This window comes from Corvus moneduloides, chromosome 1 (genome assembly GCF_009650955.1).
Source record: "Corvus moneduloides isolate bCorMon1 chromosome 1, bCorMon1.pri, whole genome shotgun sequence".
Taxonomy (NCBI): Eukaryota; Metazoa; Chordata; class Aves; order Passeriformes; family Corvidae; genus Corvus; species Corvus moneduloides.
The window spans coordinates 40,953,896-40,981,105 of NC_045476.1; the positions used below are offsets into that span (position 1 = coordinate 40,953,896).

General features: G+C 38.5%; 1 long non-coding RNA gene across 1 annotated transcript; it reads left to right on the forward strand.

Annotated features, from left to right (window-relative positions):
• Positions 1 to 26,982, forward strand: LOC116443375. The gene is made up of 4 exons (XR_004239850.1): positions 1 to 9,994; positions 11,267 to 11,451; positions 13,514 to 13,652; positions 16,091 to 26,982. It is a non-coding gene; the product is annotated as an uncharacterized LOC116443375 (long non-coding RNA).
• The last annotated feature ends 228 nt before the right edge of the window (positions 26,983 to 27,210 follow it).

A 27,210-nucleotide genomic window follows, 5' to 3' on the forward strand; every position in this document is an offset into this window, starting at 1 on the left:
GGCTCTGCCGGGAGGCGGCTGCGGATGGGATCCAGGCGGGAGGGAAGGGGGCGGATCGCGTCTCCCTTCCTCCCGAGGAGGCGGTTTAACATTGCCGCCCCTCCGGAGCGGGAGGAGCTACGGGGGGAGGGTGGGACTCCCAGGAGAAGGAGAGGGGGAGGGACCGATCCCCTCCGGTAGCGCCCTCCTAACAGGAACTCCGGTGACGGCCTGTCACGGAGCGACAGGTATTTTAAAGGGGCGGGGTCATCCCCGAGTAGCCAATCGGAGCGCACGGCAGCGCGCGCCGGGGAACGTCGCGCCCGTTGCCAGCCGTTGGGGCAATTGACTGGCAGCGGTTTGCACCAATCGAAGCGCGGCATGTGAGTCACGTGCCCCCCCGGCGCCGTGCCAGAGCGCTGCGGTACGCGTGGGCCGGCGGGTGGTGCTGCTCCCGGCGTGCTCTGGGGCGGCGCGGAGTTTCTTGGGAGTTGTAGTCCGCGTTGCGGGGGCGCGGCGAGCCCCTGAGCGCGTGGCTGGTAACTCTGTTTGTTAGGAATGTTTCTTTGTCCCGGTGGAAACTGCGTTGGCTGCGCTGAAGGATGTGCGAGAGCTTCGCCCTCATGCAGTTGAAAGGGATATCTGGGGGCAAGGTCAGGGAGAGCCCTGCGTGTGCTACTTGCCTCAGCTGGGAGCTCTTTTACAGCATCAGTGCATCAGTTAGGCTGGAAGAGACCTTTGAGGTCATCGAGTCCAACCTATGGCCGAACGCCACCATGTCAATTCGACCATGGCACCAAGAGCCACATCCAGTCTTTCCTTAAACACCTCCGGGGATGATGACTCCACCACCTCCGTCAGGCACAGAGATCAGCAAATGGAAACCTTAGCTTTTTTAAGAGGGTGGGATTGGCTGGTTTGTTGGGTTTTTTTGTTTGTTTGTTTGTTTTTTGTCTTTTAGGAGTATTTCCCATTGAAATGCTATTTGGGAGCCTTGTAACTTACTCAAATATTTTGTGAAACCTGTGTTTAAAAGGAGAAAGTGAAGAAAACTAAAGGCTTCCGAGGTTGCACGATAAATGCTGTTTGAGTGGTCATGCTGGCATTTTTTCTACCCTGAGATGGCAGGGGACAGCCTGCTTTTAGAAAAAGTATGGTACTAAGGCAGAGTAAACGAATGCATGGCTCTTTGCACTGGTCACGTGGACAACATGTTTTGTGGCTTTTATGTAGGGCTTCAGTTTTGAAATGAAATAGCTTGGTGTTTGTTGTCTGAGGTCTGGGCATTCCCTTTGATGCACATAAGTGGCTCTTCATAGGTCCTGAAGACTTGCAGTTCAATTTCACTAATATGGATGGGTGCTATACTGGGCCTTAGTTGACTCATACAATGCTAATTAGTCCTTTCTGTTGTCTCTAGTTTTATTTTATTTGGCAGAGGAAGAAAACAGTATGTTTCTTTTCATGCATGGTGGAAACCTTTCTATTATAGTATCAGACTCTTTTGGGTTGGAAGGGACCTTAAAGATCATCTAGTTACAGCCCCCCTTCTATGAACAGAGGGATCTTTCACTAGACCAGGTTACTCAAAGCCCCTTCCAACCTGGCCTTGAACATTTCCAGGGATGGGGCATCCACAACTTCTCTGGGCAACCTGTTCCAGTGGCTCACCACTCTCACAGTAAGGAATTTCTTCCTAACATCCAGTCTAGACCTACTCCTTCTCAGTTTAAAGCAATTCCCCCTTGTCCTGTCACTACCTGCCTGTGTAAAAACTCCCTCTCCAGCTCTCTTCTAGGGCCCCTTTAGGTACAGGAAGGTGCTTTGAGGTCTCCCTGGAGACTTCTCCAGGCTGAAAGGCCCCAACTCTCTCAGCCTGTCTCCATAGCAGAGGTGCTCCAGCCCTCTGATGATTTCTGGGGCCCTCCTCTTGACTCATTCCAACAGGTCCATGGCATTCCTGTGCTGTAGACCCCTGAGCTGTATGCAGCCCTCCATTGAAGTTGCTCCTTTAGTGGAAAGCTCTGTTCAACTATCTGTAGAGAATGTAACTATTTTCCTCAATCCCTGCATTAGTCATCAGCTGTGACTTGGTCGCTGTATTTGAAGCAGAATTACTGTATCGTCAGGTGTGTGTATATGGTTTGATCTGAGTGCTTTGGTGCACCGTTGCTCCTAAAGGACTTCATTTCACACACACTTTTAGAATGAGGCTTAGGAAAATTTCCAGAAGATTTGGAGGTTCAGTTTTGCTGAGTCTGGCTTTTAAAAGGCTACGTTTTTGTTATGTGGGGATTTTTTGTTTGTGTTGGTTGTGGTTTGTTTGTTGTTGCTTTTTAAAATACTGTATTCTTTCTTATTCTTGTTTAAATAGGCCAATAATATGTTCAAGATAGACTAAGTTAGACATTTGCCCCTTCTCTAGTGTTGTCGGTGAGTCTTTTTTAATGAGCTGACCTACTGGCATTTCAGGTGAAGGGGTTTTTTTAATTGGCTCGTGAACACAGAGCAAACGCGAGCAGAAATTTGCAACTCTCAAATGTTTTCTAAAAAGTAGTGGCTGATTTTACAACAGGCTCAGTCCTGGTCTACTTTTCTGAATTTCCATTCTCTCAGTTGGCATCCTGTTTTTTGATAACAGCAGTTCAGGCTTAACGATGCAGCAGAGGAGCTGTTTCAAATGGCAGTGTTGTACGCTGAGAGAATACCTTTATATTTTCTTCCCTCCCCGACCATTTTTCTAGATGTTAAGGAGCCAAAAAGGACCAATGATTCATATTAGCTGGGGAAAAAGAATGTGTATATCAAAGCTCTTTTTTATGTATAATTTACTACCAATGTTAACTTCCCCTGATTTGGAATCTGATTCATTTAAAAATTATTGCAGAGCATGGTGTGGATAAGGTTATATGGTGTTTACTTTAAATTTCAGTGCTGTAACTTTTACTTGCAACAGGGAGGTTATATCATTTTGACTGTACTGTCAGAGTTAGATCAGACAATTTTTTTTGGCGTAGACAAGCCCAGACTTGTGATTTATTTGAATGCTGACTAATGGTAAAGTGTTTCTTTGTCATTGGTAACAAATGATATTGTTGCCTATTCATTTTCAAACTGTTCAAAAGGCTGTACTCTTGAATGTCTCTGATCTTAGGCAATGAAATTCAGTGGCAGCAAAAGCACAGTTCTAGTAAAACTTTTATTAATATTTCTGTAAATATATTGTTTGAATTGAAATAAGGCTTAATAGTCTTATGATAAAATTGATCAAACAAAGGCACACAGATGGAAATTAAGAGACTCCTATGGATAGATGGAAGGATTCAGTGGGTTTGGTGCTATACTGCCATGAGAGCAATGGAAAGTACATTTCTACAGAGGAGATGCAAAATGTGCCTGCTGGAAACTGCATTCAACCCGCACTAATAGGTTGATAGGGAAAGACTTTCTCTCTTTTTATTTTATTTTATGTTATTTTATTTTTACTTCCTCCCCATTCTCTTATGGTCTTTGATTTGTTTCAAGGTAATTTGGTTTGATTTGTTACACTGTGTGTGGTGGTGCATTCTTTGAACACAAAACCCTGCAAAAATGTCCACATTAGTGACTGAGGATTTGACTTTGCATAGGGATTATGAACAGTTTTGTGTATAGAAAATCAGTTTCCTATTCTGAGCATGTAAAATAATAGCCAAATGCCTTAAGGAAAGAAAAAAATCTTTCATTTCCTTAATAATGGAATTATTCAGGGGATAATGCCAAATGCAGAATTCATATTATGGTTGTACAAACAAGAAAATCTTGAAAGCTGTGGAGCTGCATATAGGAAAATATCAAATGAGAGCTCCTCATTCCTCAACAGAGCTACCATGTGTCAGTACTGCTGAAAGAATGGCAAGCAAAATTTCTGCAGAAAAAACTGCACATGGACACATCCAGGAAATAATTTATTAATCAGAAGTACAAACTCATGGTTCATGTTTCTCACCAAAGTTCATTAGCAACAATTCAGCAGTGTTTCTTAACAGGAATAGACACCATTGTTTAGAAAGCTATTTGAAGAGCAGTTCAGGTTTGAAGTGAATAAACAAGTCTCTTGAACAGTCTTTCCAACTTTGTGCTCCTGCAGCTGAACAAGTTTTTAAGCTTGGTATTAAGATATTTTGAGGATGGCTTTAGAAATTATTGATACAATACTTCCTGAACTGAAGAATATTAAAGTAGCACAGTCAAGCATAATTTGATGTGGTGGAGAATGCTTCATTTCAGCTATGTGCTCAGATGTTCATTGTTTAAAAATGTTCAAATGAGAGAAAACATAACACTATTGCCTGAAATTATCTTTGGGAACCTGAAGTTTAGTACACTTTAAAAAATCACCATCTATCAGCCTCCATACAGACAAAAATGACATGAGTTTACTGTAATTGTAAAATGGGTTTAATTCAGCAGCTGCGACCCTTTGTGGATATGTGTAAATCACTTAAGCAGTGATACAAGATGGTCTGCAAAGAGTTTTGCACCTGTGTAACTATAATGAGGTTTATAATTGATTTGAGTAGAAATTGCACAACTGGTGTGTTTAGACAAGGCCTTCATTTGGCATTTAATTCTATAACAGGAGAAACTCAAACCTTACAGCGTTCTATTGATGATTCCTCCTCTTCCTTTCCAGTAGTTTAAACATGTGTTGACGTTGCTCCTCTGCTTCTTCTGTCTTAATTATCCTGATTAATTTGCCTTTTGCATGACCTGTACAGTGGTAAAAAATCACTCCAGTCTGCATGCACTGACTTGCTTTTTGCTCTCCCTTGCCAACCCTGACGTAGTTTTCTGCCATAACCTTTTGTGTCAACCTGCCTTTACTTCTTGTGAAAAAAATGGGGCTTTTCCATCTGCTGAGCTGGTGCCAGCCCTGCTAAATCTTCATCCCTTGTTAAAAAAACTAAGGGAGAGGCACACACTGGACCTTTCTTTAAATAAATAAAAAAAATGCCATACTTGACATTCTACATGTGTATTTTCTCAACCACATACCTAGGTAGTTCAGAGGTCCAAAGGTTTTAAATGTTGCACAGCACTTATCTTGAAACATGTTTTGTCATCTGTAGTGTTTGCAAGCACCTTAATCAGAATTTGGTTGTTCTTGGCAAATGCTGCACTCAAGTGTTTTTGCAAAACTTTCATTTTATTTCTTCTGGTAAGACAGAAAGTACAGCCTTGGGGATGATCAACAAAGCAAAAATTAAGTTTTAAAAAAGGCCATTTTCTTCAGGGGCATCACTAAATGGCCCATCTGAAGAGTGATGTTTAACATGTAGATGCTAGGTACCTAGCTGCAAATAGTGGGCCTTATTAAAATGTTTTGTTGGAACAGTAAAGATGCTCAGGGAACCAGCTGGAGGGTAAAGCCAACCTCCAGAGAGTGGAGTGAAAGCTATATTCATTTTAAGTATATGCAATCTCTCACTGCTTAGTTGCAATTAAAGTGAACTTTGTTGAAGTGAGAGGGGAGAGCAGAGTATAAGAAAGAGGCATTCTGCTGTTTGCTGTAACACCAGCTACTGTTACAGCATCAGGAAAAGATGTGTGGAAACAGCAAAGAACAGAGGGGCAGAGAAGAAACAAAATTATTTTTATGTTGTTTAAAGCCTGTTGAAATCAGTGGGAGTTTTTTCTTGACAGGACGTTGATCATCCTTGGGTTGAATTTTTCTTCATTGCCTTCCTCACCAGAACATTCCATGTAGTTTCTGGTAGCAATTGAATGTAGGGGAAGGGGAAGAAGATTTTATTTGCACATTGTAAACTGTTCCATAATTAATAAAAGCTTAACTCTTCTGATTTTAGTTTGGCTGATAAGTTTGAGCAAGTTGTTTAAGTTGGAAAATTCTTCTGCAGTATCAAGGAATACTTCAGTGCATTAGCTAATTCAGTAGGTTAAAAAAAAGAAGATTGTGTAGTAAAATATCAGCAAAGAATTCCCCATACCTTGAAATTTCACTGTAAGTATTACGCAGTATTTTTCCATAATTGGGTTTGTAGTCTAAATGTGCACAGCCTTGAGGAAAGAGAACTTTACAAAAGATTGTTTCTAGTGCTTTTCTCTTGCTAGCAATTCAGACTAATTGTCTCCTTGCTGTTTTCTAGGCTACTTGTAGGTATTTTTGTGGTCAACTCCTGCATTAATAACTGCATTAGAATTGCAAAAGAATTTAAGTCACATTGTTGTGGAATAAATTGTGCCAAAATGCACTATGCAATACAAAACAGGAGCTTATGGGTGCTTTGGGATAGTGTAATTTCAAACCATCCTTGCATGTAGATCTGACGTGAGGACTCTATCATCGTCAAGAGGAGAACTCAGCAACGACTACTTTGAGTTTATATGACTTGAATTTTTTTGGCTTCTGCAGTGGCATCAAATGATTAGAGGCTTCAGAAGTGAAAAACTGATGTATTGAGGTAAAGTTACGATGAGGTTTTTACTGCTTTCTGTCCACATATGAACTGAGCATATATTCTATGATATATAATCTGTACGTCTTCAGTTCTTACCCCAGCAATCTCTTTTTGCAAATGACTGTAGTGCCTGAATCCCAGATTTATTGTTATCCAGTCGAATTTCTGGATTGGTTTTTTTTTTCCCCCCTTATCATATGTGTTCTGAAACAATGAATCTTAATGTTTAAAATCCTGTCCTGAGGAAATGGACCCCACAGCAATTAATCTAATCCTTACTGCTAAACTCACTTCTTATGCTTTCCTCTTTTAAATATTTGTTCCACTTTATACATCTTAGAACACTGTAATCCCTGTTGATACTCTCTGCCATTTACTGATACATCCTCCCAGTTTATTACTGATACATGCTCCCACACGTAAAAATCATAGTTAGTATTTCAAATTAATTTCTTTAAAATGAATTTCTAATTGCTAAAGGAAAGCAGCCACATAAAACTGACGCAAAAATAAAGATCCTTTCCTTATTTGACTATAGCAGAAGTGTTGATGTAAAAACAGGACCAGAGGACAGACTCTTCTGCCAAAGCAGCCAAGCCTATTCAAGGCAGGGTGCATTGGACAGGTTATTCAACCATTTCATTCGCCCTCTTTGACGTGGCAATCAGCAAGTAATACAACCTTAATGTAACAAGCCATGTCATAACTTTTAAAAGCCTCTGTGTTGTTTTCTGGTGTGAATTCTGTCATCTAAAATTTTTTTCCTAGTTTTTCCTCTTGTGCTCTCTGTATTTCTGCATTTAGAGACACTTGGGAGGGAGCAGGGGTTGCATGAAGTTGTCTTAAACACAAAGATATAAAATTGCCTTAAAAATGCTGGTTTAATAACTCTACTGCCCTGACACATGCATACAGCCTCCCTGGCCTCTTCCTTCTTCCACCTTGTTTGATATTGTGCTTCATTTTTACATGGAGACAGTGTTTCTTGAGATCATCCAAAATTGCCATCCAAAATATATACCATCCACTGGTATAATAATGCTAATCTCACTATTTCTCCTTTCTGAGCTAGGACAGATGCACTTCGGTTTTACACAAAGGACTTCATTCAGTGTTGCTTTAGCTTCTTTGTGCCATGGATTTTGTGCCAAATTATTGACCTTCAAAATTATAAGGTTGAGAGATTGGACAAATCTTCCAACTGTTCCCTATACAGATGCCTAAAGTGTGGACCATTGTGTACAGTACTCAAGATTCACCCTGAGAGCCTTTCCACTCCCATGACCTACCGTCTCACATAGGCACTGTTAAGGAGGAGTAGAGGTGGAAGGGTGAACACACTAGGACAGCACCAGCAGCCAAACTGTATGGCAGCTTCCGTGCTTGCTCTCATCCTCTGTCCTCTAGCAGACACATCTAACACAATGTCATAAAGACCTTATCAGCTTTAATTTGAGAGAGATGTATTTTGTGAGTGTAGTTTCAGTCTTTTAAGTGCATGGTATAGTGTTTCATGGGCTGCAGGGGTATCTGTCATGGAGCACTTCTTCCCCTTCCTTCTCCTTGGACCTTGGTGTTCCCTCTCTTGTTTCTAACTCTTTTCTAACTCTTCCTCCTCCTCTCTCTAGCTGATGTCTTCATGTATTTCTTGGATATGTTTCAACTTGGCTGTCAGGCTCAGCCTTGACCTGCAGTGGATGCATTGTAAAGCTGCCTGGAACCATTAGTGTCTGGCATAGGGCAGTCCCTGACCCTTTCCCACAGGTTTCCAAGTCCATATGGGCAAGCTGGATAGGGAATGTGACCAAGCTACCTGCATCATGATATCTTTTTGCTGGTTACTGGGATTTTTTTACTTTACTCAAGGGTCTTTTAGTTACATACTGTTCTTGTTTAGAAAATGTCACATATTGAATATTATGTTTGGAGACTGTATGTATTTATGGCGTCACACAACTTTTGAGAGGATCCTATTTCATAATACTGAGAATACATCCAGGAATTTCTAAGGTGATGGGCCTCTTTTTAGAGAAAATCCCCCCATTATCTTGACTTACAAGGTTCTTTAATTTGCTGAATAGGTGCTACCTACATCTCCTTCATCTGACTTCCACTTGAAACAGATACACTTCATGATTTTTATTGCAGGCAGATGGTAAGATTTGTGTGGAAATCCTAGGCAATTTTTATTGGGCTATTAATTACTGGCATTTGAATTATTAGTATTGAATTATGCTAATATTTTCTTATTTCTGCAACAATTATCCTTCTTCTGGAGAGGAACGTGACTTGTATTTGTGACTTTCTTGTTTTCTTAATTAGCTCATTATGGTAGGTAACAATAAGGAGAAGACTCTGTTCAAATGCTCCTTCAAAAGCAGTAGAATAATTCTGCCAGGCTTGGAAAAAATGCAGTGGAATTTCTCTGCAGTCGCACAACCCTACTGTGACCTGTAGCTTAATGTGCACTATCCTAACCTGGACTGTCAAGTAAAAGTTGTATGTGACTTCTTCTAATGTGATGAGAGAAAATTGTTATGAAAACAGTCAGCAGTGGTTCTCCCAGCTAGAAACTAGAAAGGCTGTGAGTATTAACTACAAAGACTGACCACCTTTTACTTAATTCTCTATTTTATTTGAGGATGGCATGTGCTTCTGAAGATCAGCCAGGTCCTCCAGAGTATTATAAGCCCTGTCTGTCAGCTTATATATAATACAAATATAATACAATATACTTATATAATACAATTTTGTTTTGGAGTCCTATAGAGACTCCTAAAAATTCAGAAACACAAGGTCAAACCGTGAGCGCTTTTAGGTGTACAAACCTGACTCATATAAATTTGTGATTGCAAAAAGTTTTCTCTCTCTCTTACATATTACAACAATCTAAAGAATGACAGATCCCCAGTAGGATGAAAAAAATGAAATGTCAATATTTTAGCTTCTCTGCCTCCATATGGTACTATTATCCCTTTACTCATACGCCCAACATTATGGCACCTAATTTCTTGATAAGGAAGCAGGAATAATCAGCTTCCTAAGCACTACTGCAAGGTAGGTCTGTAAGAAATGCTTATGCTAAAGGATGAGAGATATAATCATGGCTTTCCACCCATTCATGCTTGAGAGGTGAATACCTCTCAATGCAGGTTTTTAATTTGGTCATTAGAAATTCTCATGCTTGATCTTAAGTTCATTTTGGAAGTAGTGCTCTTGTAATTTCTAACCATCACTTTTTATTAACTCTTGGGAAGCCACACTTTTGTGTATCGCAAGATGAAGTGTAATCAGATACCATCTCACTAAAGCACTGCTGTGTAAACCACTTTCCCTCCTGTTTAACTGAGAAACTGAACATGGAGAGGCTTTATGTTAACAAGGAAAAGATTAATATTTAAATTGTCCAGAATGGTATTATGGCTCTTCTGAGCCTCTTAGTAACTGGCATTGCCTCTTTGCCTATGCTTACATCGTCCTTATTTTCAGGCATCTGCAAGGATTGGGAAATGCTCTGGAGTTATAAATAATACACTGGTAGCAGAGTTGGGATGGTAAGTGTTCAAAACAAGCTCATCATTGTATGTATGTCATGAGCAAACAAACACTGCATTTCTGCCCACGGGTCTAGTCAACTCTGAATTTTTTGAAAAATAGTTTCTGAGGCCTAACTTACCTGTGGCAGAACCTTTTCCCACTGGAAGAATATAGTCACTATAACTGCTCGCTGCTGTAACAGTTATTTTGGTAACAACACTGTTTATGGTTTTCAGTGTGGTCAGTGGACCCTTGTAATGGCTGCCTATGAGGAGTTTACCAAGCACTCACTTCCAATGACCTTAGATTGACTGGAGAAACTGCTCTTCATTGGGAAATGAAAATTGAAAAGAACTGAAGAGAGTTATTCTGTTGCAATGTTTATGTTCTTGGTCTAGTTATCTTACTGTGAACAAGGAGCTACCCAAGTCGTGTCTGCTGATGAACAGAATTTACGCATAGAGTAAAAGAACTGAAGGGATGGGGTAGTGTATTTTGCCTTTTATACTCTGTTTTAAATGTCTGTCCTGAAACCTAATAAAATCTAGGTTTCTTAGGGCTCTGAAGAAGAATAGTACAGATTGGCAGATGTTTCTGATGGGAGATGAAATTCTGTTCTTAAACCATTAATACTAAACAGACCTAAATTTCCTGCACTTCAGTTGTGTTGCAAGAGAATTGATTGTGGTATCTGAGACAGAAAAGAAAAAAACTATGATGGTAGTTGTGGAAGATTTTACTTCAGTTTTAGAGAAATGTAAAAAATATTTTTCAACCAAAACTTTTATCCTATGCCTTTGGTTGAGGGAAAAGAAAAATACCCGTGCCTTAAGGAGTACATAATTAGCAGGAGCATTCTTGGTGCTTAGCTACATGGTTAATCTAAGAACTTGCCTACAGTAACAGAGTTAAGCATTTCTTGCTGTGAGTTTTCAAATTCTTTTGAAGATAGTGTTGCTTGGGTTCTGATCGGACTGAATCCATGACAAAGGAACTGGGACTATGAGATGAGAAAAATTGGTAGATTTTCCTACAAGGATTTCTATCTAGGTGGGGTGGAGCATTGCCAGAGCACACTTAGGGTGATGTATCTGTTGGACTTGTGTCTTTTATGTCATGTCCTTCCTAGAAGCCAGGAAGATGCTGCTGCTACTGACCGTAAGTCAGGATCACAGTGATAGCCTCTTGCAGATGCACTTTGATTTAGTTATTGGAACTGCTATATAAACTACCATCTTTCTTGGCAGTTTTCTAGGTATATTTTTCAAATATCTTTTTTTTCCCTCTAGGATTGTTAACAGATGAACTTTGAAAAAAAAAAATTGCTGTGCTTCCTCTAGAGATCAGGATGTCTTGGACATTTCTGTTTTGGTTATTTATCTGGCTATAACAAAGAGACAAATGTGAGGATTCTCTTTAGAAATGGATGAGTTGAGGATAACTGCAGATTTTAGTCAATAGGGAAAAGTTGCTGGTGAGTTGGGAATATTTTTCTAAGATCTATTTTTATAAAATATATTTTGGCATGTTTTATTTGAAGACTGTAATTTTAAAGCTGTTAAAATCTGTAATTCTTAAGTTCAGCACTTAAGCTTGTATTTCTCTTTAAGCACATGAATAACCCCATTAAAGTGCACAGAGCTAGTCTTGTGCTGAAGCATTTTGCTGAATCATGTCCCTGGAGAATTTGATACATGCAAAGAAAAACATACCTAAATATATGAGCATTGTTCCCAGGTTTGGTAGAAATATTTCTGCTTTCTATATGTACTTCTTATTATAAGTTTCCCTTGAATGCAGTTTGAATATAATTCTGCTGTTCAGCAATCCAGATGCAGGAAACATGCCATAAATATCTTGCCCTTCTCTCCCTCCTTCCCTCCCTCCCCCAAAGTTGCCTTTGGCAAGTGTATCATGCTATATATTGATGTTACTCTTTTATAAAGAATTTATAAAATTTTGGACAGTAATAACATACTTTTGTGCGCTGTTCCATAAACACAGAGAAAGTGCAAGACCACTTACTCTCTTACTCCAATCCAATATAATATAGATCAATATGCTCAAGAAATTCTGTTATCACTCTGGAAACAGGCTTAAACGGCCATTGTCAGTAAGAGTTATTCATAATTTGTTTAGGAAAAATCAGCCGACAGAAGTAGATCTCAAATTTTTATTTTTGGTGGCTGGGGTGTCTATTCTCTCAAGAAGGTGCATGGGATATATCCTGAGGAAGGTGAGTTTGTGAGGAGCCCAAAGTTAGTCAAGGCTCATCAAACTGCAATAAGGAGTAGCTGATAGGCATAGCCAGTGCACAGTCCAGTTATTACTCTTTCTGTCCAGTAGGAAACTCTGTATGGTTCCAGGATATGACCCTTCTAGTCCCTGTGGAGACAAGGAAGCAGCAGCTGGGTCTGCATATCACAGCTCTCTGCTGTAATCTTTGAGTAGCTGGGGTCATGCAGAACAGTGTCTGCTAACGTTTCCACGGGAGGATTTGAAATTGAGCTCCCAGGAATTTTTCAGACTGCACTCCCTTTTGGGACAGGGATCAATAACTGAGACTCCCTGTTCAGTCTGTTTTCCTTAGGGCTGTAGGTAGCCAGAATTGCTTGGCAGAGTAGCTCTCTCATAAATGGCTGTAGGTGGAGCTCCAGGAGACAAAGTTAAATTTAGGTACTTTGGTAAATATCCCAAGTGAGGCTGGATAGACTCCAGACCACTGTGTCATTTCAGGAATTCTCATGGATGTGGTCAGTCACTGGTGTGATTGGTCTAACTTGACCAGCTCAAATTTGGCTTAAATACCTGTTGCGTACCGTTTGTTTACCTGTGTGTCTTTGCTGTTTTACTTTGTTCTGGGCATACACAGCAAGTTGTGTTGGACCATGATCAAATTTAAGTGTGTCAGAATCATGTTTTAGAAGCATAAGTATGATACAGTACTTGTGAAATGGTGCTTAATTCTAAATGATTGATTTTATTTTGTTGCAATTTTAGAATCATTAGTGGACTTGTCAGACTTCTCAACCTTATTATCTCCTAGAATAATGAAGGACAGAGTTTTCAAAAGATGCTGTTTTTCTTTTTATTGGTTAAAAAAAAATTGGTAATCTGCATTTATTGTGTCAATCGTGGAATCTAGAGATGGGAAAGACTTACTACATTATGTAGTCCATTGCATTCCCTAGCCAAATGGTTCTCTACTATAAACTTTTTCAGTGCTTTGGGCAATTTAGTTTTAATTATCTCTGCAAATAACACGATTTTCACTGCTTCTCTAGGTAAGTTATTGAACACCTCATTTTTCTTTTTCCCCAAATGATTTCATTATATTTTACTTTATATTTAGCATGCATATATAGGTAGCTAGATGGATATAGATATCTTTTAAAAGACAGAAATTTGTTACCTGGTATTTTCTGGGATAGATAGAGAAAAAAAAAAAGATTTTTCCAGTCCAATGCTGTAGATACTCAATGCTGTAGCAAATGTTGAGGTTTTACAATTATGTTTTCATATCTATTTTGTTGCAGTAAGGGTCCCCTGAAGAGTGAGAGAGGATATACTATTGAAAAAAGTTCTTTCAAATACATCCTGACTTTGAAAAAAGGGTCATCTATTACCATGACTACTTATCACAGCCGTTTAGCGTACTGCTAATTGCAATGACAGGTAAGCAAAATGAGATTTGTAAATTGTATCTATATTTTAAATTCATGGCTACTTCTTTGCTATTGTCCTTAATAATTCTTGCTGTCAGGCACTGCAGATCTTTGTAGGCATTCCTTCTGAACTAACACTGTTATTGTTGAAACAAATTGGACTGGTCTTCTTCTTTTAATATCTCTAAAAGATTAAAGATCAAGTAAGGAAAAACATTATAGAGGCACAAAAAGCTAGCGTTCACTTACATTTTGTTTCACCTTTAATCAAACTGTAAGTGCTCCTGCTAGAAGTGTTTTTGTAGCACATCTATTTGTTCAGAAATATAATGATTTGTCACCTCTTTGGGACAACTTACTTGATAACAATGACTTAGTGTGTAAGACAGTACAACAAGGGGATGATTAATAGGAATTTCAGAACAGAAAAGAGGTCAGTTTAATAAAATAAAAATTTATATATATCTTTAATATTTAAAGTTTTGAAATAATATTTTTATTCATTTTCTGAATAGCTAGAATCCAAATAGATAAAGGTCTTCCAATATTTTTATACTTGGTAATAGAATCATCCACGGTTACAATTTGGCAGGCTTAAGTTCCTTAATAAATTGTATCTCAATGAAATCACATGATTGACTACATAGCATTGACTACAATGAAATCACATGATTGACTACATAGATTGACTACATAGATCAGTTCATGACCAAAAAAAGGATTTGAAGCTCCTACTGCTTTCATCCCCTAATTTTGTACATCAAGCTTCTGATATTTTCCCTTAAAAATGATAAATTTCTTAAGAAGCAGATCTGCTGCCCTCCCTTCCCAAAAATATTGTTGGGACTTACGTGCTTGCTAAAATGTTTGAAGTACTTAATGAATTTTAAAAAAGTTGCATTTGACTTTTGCATATATTCTTTACCAAGGATTTTAGCTTTATACATAGGATACCTGTAGAGACATTTTGCTCAAAAGAAAACCAAAAATGAGGTAGAAATGAATGCATAAGGAAGTAGTGCTCCCATCTGAGGAGGCTTTTGCTACCTTTGGTTGTGTAAATTGCTGACCAAAGTAAGAAAATGAGCAAGCTTGTTGCCCAGGAAGTTAAAAATAGAAATCTTCACAATTTGTGCATTCCTGCAAGGAACCTTTTGGACTGGGATCAGTTTCTGGGTGAGAAATCTTCCCACCAAAGCTTCAGATGAAACTGAGGAAACATAATGTATTTAATTGATTGGGAATTTACTGAATAACCAGCACTGGTGAGAACTCAAACCACCCTGAGTAAATGTGATTAGATGCTAAAAAATTACTAAATTTTTATTAATCAGCCTTAATGTCCAAATGCAATTTCCAGAAAGTAAAATCTTATTTCCTTTACAAATTTGTCTTTGTCTCTTTACTGCTCTTATCCTGAGCAATTTTTAATTTTCAACGCTGATTAATATCTGCAGTCATCTCTCATATCACACATCTACACTCCAGTCTAGCAATGCAGCTATAGCTCTTCAGGATACACCTGAACTGGCTTTAAAACTGTTCCTGTGGGTACCCAGCATAGTGTAGCCAGACAGGGGCCTGGAGTTTCATTTAGGCACTTTGATGTATTTAGGCTTTAACAGTCTGTACTGAGACTCATCCTGCCTCGGGATGGACTTTTGTCAGTCTCTAAATAGGTTAGTTAACTTGTCTTGGATATGTACATCCAAGCTACCCTGCCTGGTGTCAAACCAGCATATTCTTTATTCCACTGAAAGTTGCATACAGTAAAGAAAGGTCAGTGTGTTCAGGCTCCTGTGGAGGGAATAAAGGGATTTGCAACATCTAAGCGGTCTGTAGTAGCTTCAAACTGAAAAAAATAAAATACGGGAGTTACATCATTGCCTTGTGTGTTTATAATATTTGATTTCTCTCCCCAGTAGATGCATAAATGACCAAACTCTGACAAGAGTAATGGATTTGAACAAATCGACCTTAACAGAGAACATTACAGTCTAGAGTGTTCAGCCCAATCCTCATGTCATTTAGCATAAAAGCAATCAAGCAAACCAATGCCAATTTCTTGTATCGCTCCCACCCTCCTTAGATTATTTGTCTGGATTTATTTTTACAAGTTTCCATTTTATAGTATATTTCTATTACCAGTGATAGAAATATATTTATTTTGAAGCAGGATGTAAGAATATTGCAGTGTGTTGCCCTTTGTTCAATACCATATTTTACTGGTTTTTTTGTTAGTAGTAGTAATGATAATAATACTTATAGTACCCCACATATTGAAAAGAGCTGTGCTGCCAACAACTCAGTATCTTGTGTAGACTAGCTAGATATTGTATCTCCCTTTTAGAAATAATCTGAGACAGAAGATCTTTAACAACTAGCCTTTGGAAAGTATCATAATTGTCTCTCACTGAATTTTTGTTTGTATAACTCTAATTTCCAAAGGTTCCTGGCTTCATCTGTTACCTTCAATAGAGGAATGAACTAAAAAAGACGAACCAAGGAGGACAATTGACAGTGTGTCTGCAATTGAGTAAGCTGGTGCTTCCTCTTTTGTGCACTCCTTCCTTCAGTCTCTAGTGCATATGCTCCACCTATCTTGCAACCCCAGACCCACTGCTGCAGAGGTCAGCAGGCAAACCTCAGTCCCTGGAGACTCTAGAGAGTCTCTAGTCACACTACTTTTCCTTCTCACTTTCTGTCCATCAATCATCTTAATATTCCTGCATATTATCTGCTGATTTATCCATGCATTCCCTCTAATTGTAGTCCCTACCATTCTTCTGTTCTTACATTCCTGTGGTTGCAAGTGGCTGACGAATGCTAGTGGTATAATTGCCATGAATTTACCCATCCAAAAGAACGTTAAAATTAAGAACAGTGTTCCAACATATGTTACACCCCACACTTGCTACCACCATCTTTTGTATGCAGGAGTTCACATTTGATTCTGCTTGCCTTCCCTCCTACACTTACATTTCCTACGCGCGTACACACACACACACACACATGCACATCTGTTTTCCTTTCTCCAATCAAGAGTAAAATTTAGCTGCTTAAATAAAACTGCTGGTATATTTGGGGGTCTGTAGATGTAACATTCAAAATGAAAATATCATCAATTTTATATGTTTATGGTAAATTTTGTAGAAGAACTTGCCATTGGAGTATTTCTAGTCCAGGAAAAGGGCAGAAGACAGCATGAAAAGCTGTCCTGTGGGACTTTGTGGTCCCTGTACTTGTATTATTTTACAGTGTAGGGCTGATGACTTTGATATGTCATACTTAATATGCATTAAAAGTTTCTTGTACTTTTAGGATTTTTGCACATGCTGCTTATATATCAATGTATTATGTAGGATACCATATGAGGGGTTTTATCACTGAGGTTTTATCAAAACTGTGCAGAAAATAAAATTGGATAATCCTCTTTTTCATTTGGGAGGATTTCTTTTTTTTAATAGTTTACCTCTTCCAGTGGTTTAAGCAAAAAATACCTCTGATCTGAAATGGGCTTTTGAACAAAGGTCTAATTTAAATATAGATAGAAAAGGGCAACATTTTTTCCTGCACTGCATTTTGTGCATTCCAGCAAAGTCTGCCAGTACATGTTGATAATTGTTTACAGTAATATCCAAATAAATTTCTGTTTCTCTCCCCCAAAATGTTTTCCATCTTGAAAATATAGTCTTCCAGTAACAATTTTATGGTTAAAGTTGTAAAACAGTTTTTTATTAAAAGCTTTTAATGTTGATGTTCGTAAAGGAAAACTTTTCTCTTTTAAAGTGTGCTGTGTAGTCAAAAAAGGTACTTGGAAAGGACTCAAGTTTAACTGCTCAAGCTGTTTTTTGAGAGGATGGAAACCAAAAAGAAATTGTTCTAATTTTTACAGCAAGAAAACCTTTGCTTTTGGAAAACCATACAGAAATGTCTTGTCAGGAGACCCAAGACTCTTGACTAGCGTGAGAAAGCATTGCAGTTGTTATTAAGTAGGCAGATCTTTCCCTATTAGATTGTGTTCAATGCACAATGGAGATACTAGAAATGCTTGAACATCAATTAAAAAGAAATGTTTCTTAAATCTTACAAGAACAAACAACTTTTCAGCAGTACTGTACCCCTGGGAAGCAAAGGAAGAGAATGGGGCAGAGGGCTTGCTCGTTTTAAGATGCCATACTTGGGTCTTTAAACCTGCAAAGAGAGGCAGTCTCTGAGCACATCCAATAGTTTGATACTGCTGAAAGGAGGATTTCAGGTTCTGTTATCCTCTGCTTCCTCTTCCACTCTCCCTTACTTCTGCCCCAAGGTCCAACTTCTTTTTTACAGCCACAGAACTGTTACTTGTTCAACCACTCATGAGTGGATTCAGCTCATTAAGTAAGAAGAAAACAGGGTGTTTTTTTGCTGAACTAAGCAGGCTTTTGCAATTTTACTTGTTGTATTTGTCATGGAGAAGTGTGTACAAACACATAATAAACAAGCAATCACAATCCTGAAAAACATACGGTATTTCAGAATTCAGAAGGATTGCTTGTGTGCTTAAGCCGTTATGAGTTCAAAACCCGAGAATGAAACAATTTATCTTTTCTGATGGAAAATAACATCAGGATACTTTTATACCAGAACCACAGAATTTCTGCAGTCGCCATCACCCCAGAGTAATCGAGAAGCAGGGTTGTTTTTTTCATTTAAAGGTCTGCATGGATGCTAGGATTTCACAAACACTGACTAAGTCAAGGTTAAATTGGCTTCCTCTTCAGTTTTAAAACTGGCAAACTTTCCTCCCCTTAACCTCTCTGATTTTAGCCTCTTTTGTTTTCCAGAAAGTCCAGAGACAAATTGCATTCTTCACCTTTTTTGTAAATGCAACCCCTTTCCCACTTTTGTTGGTTTTTTCAGTGATCTGAAATAAGCAGGTTATATTGCCTTTCTATTGAAAATGATGATGTAATGGGTAAAACATCAGGAATTATTAATGAAAATGCAGAAGTCTTCATTCCATAATAGAAAAAATTAAAGGTGCCAAACTAAGCTCTTCTACAGCTTTTTAGGTTTTCTGCTCCTTTAACAACTCTGAACGTTTTTTAAGACCATAATTAATGAAAATAATGTAATGTTTTTGGCTTTTGGTGCAAAGTATCTTTTTCTTTTGTTCTTTTAAGTGAAGAGGAAGCACCAGATGAATCTTAGTATTTGAAACATGGTTTCTACCTAATCAACATGTAATACTTTATTTCTGCAAGTATCCTAAGACTTCAATAAAATGGGTTCTGAAAATAGTTAGCCTTCCAAAAGGCCAAAATTAGACATAACATCCTTGTAAGTGTATTTGTTCAAGAGCAGGATATTTTAAGACCTGCATTTTAATCTAAACATGTGTTTGCTATCAGCTGCAAAGGTTAGGCCTTCACAGATTGTTCTCTGCACAAGGAAAATCTGTGAGTTGGTTTTTTTTGAGGCATAATATGGGTGCTTTTACCTTTACTTACTGACAGTGGTGAAGACAAAAGAAATTGAGCCAATGGTTCAGCATATTTTAGCCTGCTTCCAGCCTTTTTTTCTCCCTCTGAGTATAGATATACTCTCTGAACAGTAATAACTACAACCCACCTACAGTGTTAAGATGCTCATTACTGCACATGTCATGAGAGGGACTTGAAAAACTGTCTCTTTGGAAGGAAAAACTGCTTATGATGCCTGGTATTAAAATTTAAATGCATATTCTTATATTACCCCTCTTGAGGAAACCTTGTATGAGGGAATGAAGTTTTATGTACACCCTGAATATGAGTATCTGTAATAGCAATTGTTCTATAGACAGAAAAAAATCACAGAAAGAAATCTAGATGCACAATAGAAGGATGAGAATGATAAATTAGCTGAATTTCCAACAAAGTTATTGTTGCACAATTTGACTCAAATATCAGTAATATTATAGAACTACATAGTTCCTTCCACTCTGGAAATAGGATATTGAGCAAAAAGCAGAAAGGTCAGTAATGCTATTTGTCCCATTGGCTTTCTGATACAATACAAGAAATAGATTGGTTACGAGTTGTCGACCATGGATTGCATAGATTACAGAAGTAGAAAAAACAAGAACAGAGTTATGAGGGATGTTTTTTGTTTGTTTTGCCTCCATCAGTTGAACTTGGAATGAAAAAAAAAGGTACTCTCTTGACACGAGTAGTTTACAGCTCTTTAATTACAAGTCTTAACTTTGGCCTAAATCCCTTCCAAAATGTTTAGAGTTTCCTAAAATCTAAATCTTGTTTTAGGACTGGATAAACAACAATTGCAGAGCAAGCAGTTTTCAATCTGAGAAGTACAGAAGAAGCTTCAGTTGGGCATTGTCACAAGAAGACTTATTTGAGAGCCTGTTACTAAATCTTGTCCTTCAGTATGCAGATCCAGAGTCGTTGTGATTGCTATTGCCTTTGCAGATGAACAAGCTGTGTTGCAACTGTTTTTAGGAATGTCTTGTTGCCATTAATTTAGCAGTCACTTTTCTTTTTATGGGCTTTCCTCATTTTAGAACTTGAGACTTATCTACATGGAGCAATTCGTGAAAATTAATGTGAGTCAGCTAAAGATGTGACTTAGAAATAGATCAGTTAAACGTCATTAAAACCCCTAAGGACCTTCTTATCCAGAATTCAAGTGGTCCTAATTTAATTTAATTTACTTCATCAGTGAAGTTAGATCATTCAAATGTAGTTTCTAAAGGAGAACATCTACATTAGGATTTAATGTAGTTTTACAGCTTCTCTTTAAAGTAACATTTTTCGTTAATTCACTTTCCTGATTGTCCTCATATAAATAAATCCCTAATCCCACAAGTGTTTTTAGTTCTGGCTAATCCTTGACACTACTTAATAAGGGACTGCATAATCCAGATAGTGTCTATACCAATTGCTGTGTTGGAAAACATCCAATTTCCAGTCTCTGCTGCATCTGGTAAGACTCTTCTCTGACTATTCAGCTTTACCAGCAAACTATAGGGCAGTGGTAAGGCAGGCTAAACCTAAGGCAAGAGGGTTTTGTTCCCCAAAATCAATTAGCTGATACTAATACAATGAGACTTCCATCTATTAGCCAAGCTAAAAAGCTTTTAAGCTGATCTGCAGGGGATATCTTTAGCATCTTCATCCAGACTTTCCCTGAGGGTTGAACCCTTTTCAGTTAAATGTCATGCTTGGGAGGATGCTTGAACCTTGCTGTAATGCTGAGGTGCAATTGTTGGACAGAGCTGGAGAAGTCTGTGTAGGGGGCGGTTTAAATTCCATACTGGATTCCGTCAGTCAGCACGGGCTGCATAGAGGATGTGTAGAATCAGTAAAATTTCAGCAGGCAGCTCAGGCATTTAGGTAATTTTAGGTGCTTTGTGTAGATTATGGTGTTATACATTTCTCCATAAGGACTTAATCCTGATAGGAAATTAGACCATTTGAGCTATGTTTTTAAACCAAATCTGAACTGTTATGCTTCTCTATTTGCTTTACAGTGGAGCTTTGAAGTACACAGAGATGAGTAAAAATATGGATAGTGATGACACTGTTGAAGTAAAATAGTGCTTATGGTATGTAGAGATGTGAATTTCTGCCTTGTGACAAAACTGTATGATCCTGCTATGCACATGGGCACATGGTTTGGGCTGGGGTAGTTAATTGTCTTCACAGTGGCTCTTGTGGGGCTCTGCTTTGGATTCCCAATGAAAACAGGATTGATAATATAGAGATGTTTTTGTTATTGTTGAGAAGGGCTTGTACAGAGTCAAGGCCTTTTCTGCCTTTTGTACTGCCTTACCAGTGAGAAGGCTGGGGGTGCACAAGGAGTTGGAGAAACAGAGCTGGGACAGCTGCCCCCCACTGACCAAAGGCATTTTTCATACCCTCTGGAGTCAGGCTCAGCATACCAATCTGAGGGAAGAAGGAAGGGGGAGACATTTGGAGTGATGGTGTTTGTCTTCCCAAGTTCCCGTTAGATTTGATGGAGCCCTGCTCCCCTGTGGATGCTGGAACACCTGCCTGTCCATGGGAAGCAGTGAATTAATGGCTTGTTTTGCTTTCCTTGCATGTGTGTCTTTTGCTTTTCCTTATTGATCTTTTATCTCAACTCATAAATTTTCTCACTTTCCCTCTTCTGATTTCCTTCCCTATCCCACCAGGGGGGAACAAACAAGTGGCTAAGTTGTGGACTGAGTTTTCACCACAGCAGCATGCATCCCTGGTCATTTGAGTTGAGTAGCTGAAAGTAATGAAGGGGGTGGACAGATGCATCATTCATTTGTATAAAATTGGCCACAGAAACAGTGCTCTTAACTATGCTGGCTTTATGAGCTGCCAAATTCAGAAAAGACTTATGAGCTGAATTGCTATTGGATTTTACCAACTACATTGATAGTTCTCCACTAGCTACAGTGGGAGTGAGAACATCTAGCTCATATGTAGAACCTGATTTTTAGATGTCTTAATCTAGAGTTAAACCCTAACTTTTTACTAAGCATCAAATGGGGCTTTTTGATCTTTGATCTGTGTACAAACACTAATATGATGATAGAGTAGATCTCACATTAGAGCTTCCAGTCTTGGACGGAAACCACCCTGGCCACAGGACAAAACAACCCCACTCACATGGCTAGGACAGACTTCTCTGAAAATTTTTGGTAGACTAGGTTTGCTCCTGCTGACCTTATGCCAGCTGCCTGTGGATGGTCTCTATCACCCCAATTTTAGGGATCACTGAAATAGGAGTACAGACATGTCTGGGAAAAAAACCCACAAAAAACCCCTGAAAACCAACACCCCAATAATCTTTTGAAAGTCTTCTACTAATTACACTTGTATTTTAGATCTTGGTCAAAAGAAAGCAGTTTCAGTGGCTGGGTACCAACTAATTCTGAGTTTATAATAGTGTAGTAATATCGTTTCTTCCTTCAGAACCAAGTTTTCCAAAAAGGTTTCCTATCTACACGTTTAAAAAAGCCCTCAAACCTTAGTACCTGAGCTCTGATAAATCATAGCCTGAGGTAGTCTGGTTGGAAAATGAGAAGCCACTGAATAAGGAAAATGCTGAAATTTCACTCTCCATAGGGATTACCAGTTTCATTAGCCTCAGTGAAAACCACATTTCATAAAATTTAGAGCTGCAGCAGAGCTCAATACAGATAATGCATTTAATGTATGCTCTGGGCAGTGAAGTTGAAACTATTTTCAAGTAATTTTCTTCAGTGTTGGATGCAGCCATCCTGTAAGTTTCCTGATAACTTAGAATTTTTCTTTCTCAAAACAGCAAGTGATACTGTTCCAAAGCACCTAACATTTTCTCTGACAAAGGTGTATCATCATTTCCCATAGAGTCATGTTTTATCACCACCTGGTAATATAATGTCACAGTATGATAGCACATGCAATTTAAAGATATGCTGTTTTTCCCAGTTCTGTAGTTATGTCAAACACTATTGAATAATGTCGAGGCTTTTCCTTTTTCATTTTTTTCACACATGCGTCTTAGCTCTACCAAATTAAAGACAGTTCAGGTTTGGTGGGGAGGCAAAAGCCCCCAGTGTATTCTTCTTAGAAAAATGAAGATGTACAGAAGGTGTATTTATACAAGGCAATAGAAGTGTCCGAATAAGAAAAGAAGTGATGATATGGGAGAAAATGCATAATTCTATGGAAAATATGGTTTGTTTTTTTCATAATATTGTTAACTGTGGAAGTATGCCACTGGATTTTACTGTACTATTGGCAGACACCAGACATTTATCTCATTTTTGATGGCATCAAAGGATCAATTTTCTGCCCTGAAGCCTTTAAAAATTACCTTTGACAATGTACAAGTAAACTCAAATATGTAGTAAATATAGGCTTTTCAACAGTTAAGATAATGTGACTTCATGGCCCATGACTATGGCTCTTGGTGACAACAGTGAGCAAACAATACTGAAATTAAACAGAAGTTTACTTGAATGTTTGTGTTGGTTCTGGAGAGATTATTTTTAGCAATGAGCTTTATAGTTCTTCCAGATTAAATCTGCAATTTTCTAGGACAAAAATCTTTGTCTCAAAGTAGGTTTTTGGCTATACATTTTAATCAAATTGTCTGTGTGGTAACTTACCAATATTAAAGAATAGTTTGCCAATGTTAAAAACATATAGCATCTTCTTTCTAATAGCACAAGGTCCTCTTTGATGCAGAGGACCTTGTGCTACTAGAAAGAAGGTGTTATATGTCCTATCCGTTTTGGATGGCCACCTTACGTGCACTTTATTTCAAAACAGAGTAAGTGCAAATACTTGCACAGGTATAAGACATAGGGGAGCCTGGCCAGGTAGAGTTAAATATGTGGTGATAGAATTAATACGAGGTGATAGAATTAATGTCTTGTGAAAAGGCAACTATTTTCAAAGTTTTGTGCTATGTTCTACATGGCTAAGTAATAACTAAACCCTTCAAGCCTTTTGCACACCATTTCTCTAAGGGGCATATATGCTACAGGTATTCTTAACAGAGACTTGCAGTTCTTAGCAGGGACTTGTATTCCTTGGGATTGGAACAACAGCAAATTGCAGCCTTTCCCACATTACTAAACAGGCAGGACTATTGCATAGAATAGAGATCTGCCATAGGAAAGATGAACTGATCTACTGTATTTTGCTTTCTTTCTAGTATGCAATTTATTTTGAAGGGTTCAAGGGTGGCTCAAATTAAAGATATCAGAAATAAATGTTTTTGTCACTGTTGTTGATTTAAACAGAGGGATTATCTGAAAATTGCACTGCTAGGGTACGTACCGGTTTTTTCAGCTTCTTCAGTTTTTTCCCCTGCTGTGAAGGAAGTGGTAGCTAAGAAATTAAATTGTATTAGAAGGGCTCCCATGAAACATATCATAGCCGTAGTAAGGAAGTCTGTGGTCAAACTTGGAATCAGATGATACAGATAAACATTCTTGAACAGTTCTGTCTCAAACCCTGTAATTTATGGTTCACAGGAATTCTGAACTAAATAAACAACAACTGGGGCACTGTTCCATATTTAAAATCTTGCCTAAATCCAGAGGATGAATTTTAAGTGTGAAGTCTGACTCTAGGGATGGTAAAGAGCTGTTTAAGAGCGAGTAGGTTTTTTGGAGTGACAGATGCAATCACTGTTTCCATGAGGCCTAAACACTGAGGAGTGCAGAGGCTTACTACTGAGAGTTATTTGGCTTTTTTCAAAGTTGATTTAGTGGCTGAAAAAGTGTTTTTCAGATAATTGCTGAAATTGAGCCAATGCAGTGTCTACTTCTGAGCTCCATATGGTAGATTGTAGACTCTACTAGCAAAGGCATTGCTTAAAGAATTTTTGGAAGAGGAACTCTGTATTCTGCTCTAGTCAATTGCACAACAGAGAGTTTTTCCTGCATTCCTTGACCTCTGTAGAAGAGTAATGACATAAGGGGAAGAAATACACTTCTCTATATAAACAGGTGGATCACAGCTGCCTTCCACTAGCTGGGAGCCTAATAGAGCCTTTTCTCATTTAGCAGTTGTGGGAAAACAAACCTCAGTCTGCAGGGTTGGGAATTACCTGTTGCCTACTGAATTTCCTAGTAGCTTCAGATAGGTACTTCTTTATTTTGTCCCCTAGGTTGTGGTGGGTTCCTTGTGGTGCAACAGGTGCACATTCCCCACTATAACTAATTTTGCAGTGCAGTGCAGGGTTGTTGTATGTGTGGTCTTCTTCCACAAGTGGCTGACAGGTGAGCTAAATGTTAATGAACTATCTTCACTTCTGAGTTTAGGCCTTCTCAACTGGTGCAAGCTTTTCACATCCTGTTCTGTCAAACTATACTTCCTCCAAGGTTTTACAGATCCTTGTTTTCCCCTCACTTCTTCCTTTCAGACAGTCTGCTTGCCTTTACCCTTCTCTATAACTCTGGTATGGAACCTACTCCAGGTGTGAGCTTGAAAGGATGAGGACAAGGAAATCAATCTTGTCAGGAAGAGAAACACTGGGCATTTTCCTCCTTTGGTGGTTCTTCAGGAGCATCCCCACTTTGACAAGACCTTTGGTTTTGAATTCCCTTGCTGAAAAGGTCTTTAAAATGCAACTTTCTCAAGGTGCTGTGAGATGCAGCTGAGATGAAGAGTCAAGTGGTATAAGAAGAGATAGTTAACTACCCCTCAAAAATAGCATTTGTCATTCTTCTGTGTAATGGACTTACTTGTGTCTCTTGAGAAAGAGGCAGTAAGCTAATAACCTACCATCTTTCTTAGGAAGCCAGTTTAAGGAATTGTTTTCAGTATCTCTCCACGAGTGGAGTTGACTACAAATTAGTATATTTCCTCCCTGAAATGGATGTATTTTCTATTATTATTCTGTCACACCAGAGCCTGTCTGCTGCTTGCTGTGATACTGCTAATATTGTGGCACCTTCATTCCACTGCTCTCTGGAAGCAGTTACCTCTTGTCTACAGTGTTAAGATGAATAAAGGAGAAAGCCTTTAATACAGTGTCTAAGGATAATGATCACCAAAATACTTTTGCTTCAAAGGCTTTTTTATTGGCCAGCTTTGCCAGCAGTTTTTATTCAATGTCACTTTTATTTCTTAATAAAAAAGCATTAGTTTACAAAAATAAATAAAGACAGCTGAAGATGATAATTGTTGCAAGGATATAGTGGTGACATAAAAGTTTTTTTTCCAGAAAAATAATGAAACAGAAATGAGATTGATGAGGGTTTGCAAGTAAGCTTGCTCTCTCTTGAAGTGTTACATTCTTTTCTTTGCCAGTAGTGCTGATTGTCTTGGTTGATTCTGAAGTGAAGATGTGATTAAAATGGGCAAGAGCTCATTTCTGACTACCCTTCCAACTCCAAAGAAGAAAACAGAAGAAAGGAAAAGAATGGGGGCCAGAGCTACAGACTAGCTAATTTTAAATAATCTCACTACTTTAATATGTGGAAGAAATCTTTTGCAGATGATGTAACCTACTGATTTTGTGTTGCTTTTTTTTTGCTGTTTGTTTTTGTTTGTTTTTACTTACAGCGAAGTCAAATACCCCAAAACCTTGGACATTAACAGACCTGTATCACAAAACAACTTCTTTTCCAAACAGTTTTGAATGCAAGGTCTTGAGTACTTAATAGCATCCTCATAATAAGGCCTTGGAATTCTTTGTGAAACTCATCCCTAATCACAGAATAAGTTGAGTTGGAAGGGACCCATAATGATCATCAAGTCTTACTCCTGGCCCAACACAGCACCATTCCCAAGAATCTCACCATGTGCCTGAGAGTGTTGTCCAAATGCTTCTTGAGCTCTGTCAAGTTGGTGCTGTGACCACTTCCCTGGGGACCCTGTTCCAGTGCCCAGCCACCCTCTGGGTGAAGAAGCTTTTCCTAATATCCAACCTAAACCTCCCCTGACACAGCTTCAGGCCATGAAGAAAAGCAACAAGCTAAGAAAGGATAAATGTGTGGGTGAGAGTTACTGGAGCAAGTAGAGCGATATTTGGCCATGTGACCTTCTTATTATATAATTTATGTAACTTAGCAGGTAGATACAAAGATATTACAGCTG